This window comes from Athene cunicularia (assembly GCF_003259725.1).
Source record: "Athene cunicularia isolate RWA chromosome 21 unlocalized genomic scaffold, athCun1 chr21_part1, whole genome shotgun sequence".
NCBI classification, from domain to species: Eukaryota; Metazoa; Chordata; class Aves; order Strigiformes; family Strigidae; genus Athene; species Athene cunicularia.
Window position 1 is genome coordinate 1,718,919 of NW_020799127.1, and position 4,815 is coordinate 1,723,733.

Sequence of the window (4,815 nt, forward strand, 5' to 3'; positions counted from 1 at the left end):
ACGTTAATCTCTTCAAAATACTCCCAATTTTTCTAAAAACATGACATTCAAGCCCCAAAACCCTCCCTAACTGACTTACAGGCATGAAATACTGCAGTGTTTTTAAAGAATGAGGGTTTTTTTTTTCACTCCTCCAGATCTTCATTTTGGTGGAAAACAGCAAATCCAGCCTTGCTATTGACTCACAGGCTCAGGAGAAGGACAGGACTGAACATATGGGGATCTATATTCTGAATTTTGCCCATATAGAAAGGATATTTCTCCCTCTCGCGTGACCATATATTTAGCTATAGGATTCCATTTCGGTGCATAGATGAATGAAATAAGGACTTTTAAAATGTATTACCCACCAACATGGATTTATAATTATTGTCATAAATAATAATGGAATAATTACGGCCCCAAACAGCAGCCCTGGGAATTAGTCAAGGCATGGTGGAGCTGAAGCAAGAGGCTGGGTTGAATAATACCTTAATTTTGAGAGATTTGGGGATAAAAGCACATTTATGCACACTCGGGCTGTGGGTTTAGGGGCTCTGGGGTTTGCTCCTGCACTTCTGCATTGATGCCAGGGTGTGTTAATTATAGTTTATTAATTACTGCGTGCATGCTGTGAAAAGCCCCTTGCTAAAATGATGATGCTCTTTTGCTCCTCGTGCTTTTCCACCACTCAGCTTGTCAAGGGAGGAGAAAGCATTGAAAAAATTGCTTTAATTCCCTCCTTCATCACAGGGCTTGGATACTTCACATTACCTGGCTGGAGCAGGCTCAGTTGAGGACATTCAGCACTCAATGATACACTAAAAATAAATGCAACGAGATTTTTTAACCAGGGAAACGGCGCTTTGGCTCCAGCTGCTTTGCTAAGAAAAACTTCTGGCAGGAGTGCCAGAAAAGCTGCATTTCAGAAACATGGTTGTTTCATTTTACAATGGGTTTTTATTGTTGAAAAATGGATGTTGCGGGTGGGAAAAGCCAGACTTTGGGCTACTGCGGCGTAGCAAAATGTTTTGGGTTAAATGCAGCATGTTGGGTCATCCCATGATGATGGGTTTTTTTTGCTTTTTGACTGCTGGCATTTCTGTTTTTGATGGAAAACTGCTTGTGAGGAGGAAAATGGATTATTTGAAGTCGGCCACCTGTGACTTGATTTAATTTTGCCCCAGGTTTCAAGACATCAGGGGATGCAAAGAGGGATGAGCTGGGGTCTGGGAACACTGGAGTGGGGTACATTTTTCCATGGGGTAATTAGCCAAGGATAGCGCTAATGGGAATGACCTGCTGCTAATTACCCCTTTGCACCATCACTTCGATAATGGCAAAGCAGATGGGAGAGGTTTTGCTCTCCAGACAATGTGGGGAGTATCTCCTCTCCCTCCCAGTGGCTTCACAATCGGGACCACGGGATGCGGCTGAGAGCGGGCGCTGGGATGCCAAAGGGTGATGATGCTCTTGGGTTGAATCGATGTCGTTTTAGCTCATAAGCAACAGAGTGTTACAGAGGGGGGACCAGAGATGAGCACTCTCTGTGTCACCCTTTATCGCACACATTAACTTTTAATTTTTGCTCTGAGCAAGTATTTTCCAGCACTAGGGATGTTGCAGGAGCCGGGTGTTAGGGACCAGCTGAGATCCTGGATGCGTTACATAGAGATTTCCCACCTAAGGGGAAAATCTGGGTTATTCCAGGCTTAATGGGGACTTTCTCCACCAACTTGCTTTGCCGAGAAGCATCCCCCCAATTTGGGATTTGCCCCATTTTGGGAGGTGCTTAGCTCCCCATGAAGGGCAGGGAGGGAGCCATGTGCTGCTCTTTGCCTGTTTCCTCATTAATCTTGATTACGGAGCCCTCACACCCAAGTTAATTTTCTTGTAGATGCGTATCAGTCATGTAGCTGGGAATCTCTCAAAAGCTAATGAGGAATCGCATCCTCACCACGTTATTACTCGGCTAATTAGTACATGGGCTTCTTCTGGAAAGGTCAGGAGAGAGGAGCTGAGAAATTTTGCCTTTTGGAGCCTTTTTGTGCCAGATCAGCGTCACGGAGGACAGGCAGAGGACGCTTGCCTGCAATGCTCTGCCCTGGATTTTAAGCTGCTCCCGAAGGATGTCAGGGATGAGGCTTTGGACCTAGTTTTCCAGGTTGGATCCATCCTTCACAAGGATGAGAAGGACAGGAGGACGACAGCTCCCTCCCAAAATAGTGATTTTTTTTCAGGGTATGATGTCTGGAGGAAGCAATCTAGCTTTTGGCAATGGGATGGGGCCACAGGAAAACCCTTATTTATTAAAAAAAAAGATGGAATAACCCCCCTCACAGTCCAGATGGCTGCGTTTAGCTGGGAAAGGAGCATCGGTCCCCATCGGCTCAGCTCATTTCATGCCTTTCCAGGGGACCGAAACCCCCAGGGCTGTCAACTGAGTAGCTTTTACCAGCTGCTGATTTCACACGAAATTAAAACCCAGGCAAAACCCAAGCGAGCCAGACACCCAGTACAAACGGCAATATTTTTATCCAACAATTTACATCACTTACTGTCTCCTTCAATGTCCTGGGATCCGGCTGATGGCCCGCATGCTTCTCTCTGGGTTTCTCTGTGCTCAAATACTAAATCTGGAGGCTGCCAAAGATGCTTTGCGATGGGAAAACAAGTCCTGCTCTAAATGTTTTGGGATATTTAATTTATGCTTCTCCCATTGGGTCATCACTTTTGCTCTCGGGGATGGCTGTGCAGCAAAAAGTCAGAGCTGGAGCTCCAAGGAGCCAAAATTCAGGTTTGAAAAGGCATAGGATTGTTTTAAATTTGAATTTGTATTTTGCAAGGAGATATCTCAGAGTGCATCCATCAAGCCTCCCTTTTCTCTGGACAATCTTTCTCCACTTCCCAGCCTAAAATCTTCACCTCTTTATGCACCTCATCTATGGGTTACTGCATCCAAGGATGGAAAAAAAAAATTGCTCCATGCACCTCCAAAGAAAAATATTCCAGTTTGTTTGGCATGGGAGTGAAAAAGGCGATGGTGAGCAATGGAGCCGGAGGGTTGTGGCTCATCACAGCAAAGAAAAAAGAGGAAAAACCCCACAGCTCAGTGGAGGCATCTCGGAGCAGCGGCTCTTACAGAAGCTGACAGCACCATTTGGGTCGAGCGAGGGCTGTTAACCCAGCAGACCGGCTTTAAAACAACAGCCGTGTGCTTGGCTTGGCTGAACTCAGTTTTACCTCGGGGCTGGTTAGTTAGGCTAAAGCTTTTTTAGGGTCCGCTGGGTTTGCTGGGATATGGCCCTGCAAGCGCCAGTTTTTCCTACCCTATCAATTCTATTCCCAGGAGAGTAAAGAGAAGGCGATATCTCTTGGGGGGGTGTCTTTCAAATCCGTGATCAAATAGAGCAAGATTTGATTTCCAGACATCTCCGTGCAAGAACGAAGTGTGGCTTTTCCCAGTGGATGAAAGGCAGAGGGAAAAGGGAAAGAAAATCCAGCTCGCTCAAAGGAATTTCAGCAACTAATTGATTTTATTTAATTTTTTTTTTTTTCACTGATCTACTCAGAGCCTGATTGCTTTCAGGCTGGTTATCTAAGAAACAAGCCATAACCCACCAGTTTTTGTCAGACTGGTGTCACTGGTTGTGCCAAAGTCTCAGCACAGGGGCTGTTCCCCATCTTCATTCCTGGGAAATCTTTTACCCTGAAGCTTTTTTTTTGGCAAATATAAACCCCAAAAGAGGATGTTGGGTTGGTTGGAGTTTTTTTGCATGGGGGTGGCTTTGTGCAGCTGGAGATGAGGAACATTTGCTTGATTGTGGGAAGCTGTAGTAGGTTAAACTGGGTTTGAGGGCTGTAAGAAAAGGTCTTGGGGAGACAAGGTAACCACACGGGACCAGAAAAAAATCAAAACAATTGCAAAAAAGTGGATTTTGTAAAGAAAAGATGTGTGGTTTTGGGAAGCGCTCCTTCTAAGGTGGAATAGTAACAGAAAGAGGCCTTCAACCTCAAGGAAAATCTTCCTTCAGCCCCCTAATCTCTTCTGCCGTGGCTGTCTGCAAGCCCCAGGCCATCCCACTCCCTACCTGAGCTCTTCATAAATAATACTCGCATCTTCCCCTGTGTCCAGGAATGAATTAAATCTGGGGAGTTGGAGGAAAACAAGGTCATCTGCGAAGCAGGGCCATGGAGGAATGTACACCCCTGGCCAGTGGGTGATTTTGTCGGGGACTGGATGGCTCCGGGGCCGGATCCTGCTGCTGGGGGGGCAGGGAGAGGGGAATTGCTGAAGGAAGGGGGGTCACATGGAAAGTGCTGCCCCACGGCTCCCTCTGGCTACCTGGTGCCAACACCCCACATCGCTGCCTGCATCCCATCCCCCTGCCCGCATCCCACCCTCTCCTGGAATCCACATCCCTGCCTGCACCCCACAGCCCTGCCTGCATCCTCCCCCTGCTTGCACCCCACACTTCTGCCTGCACCCTACCTCCCTGCCTGCACCCAGCATCCTTCCTGTGACCCCCACTGCCGTGCACCCCCTCCCTAAATCGCCCTTCCCCTCCTGCACCCTCCCAAACGCCTCGCTCCCCTTCCCGCACCCCCACCTTAAACCGCGCACCTCCTCCCGCACCCCGCACCCCCCATACAGTGCCCTCCTCCTCCCGCGCCCCGTCACCCCTCCAATAAACCGCGCCCCCCCTCCCCATACCGCGTTACTCCCCCATACACCCCACAACCGGTCCTGCTCCCCCCTCCCGGACCGTGCATCGCTTTCTCCACCCCGCACCCCCAAACACCGCGCACCCCCTCCATATACCGCGTTACCCCCCC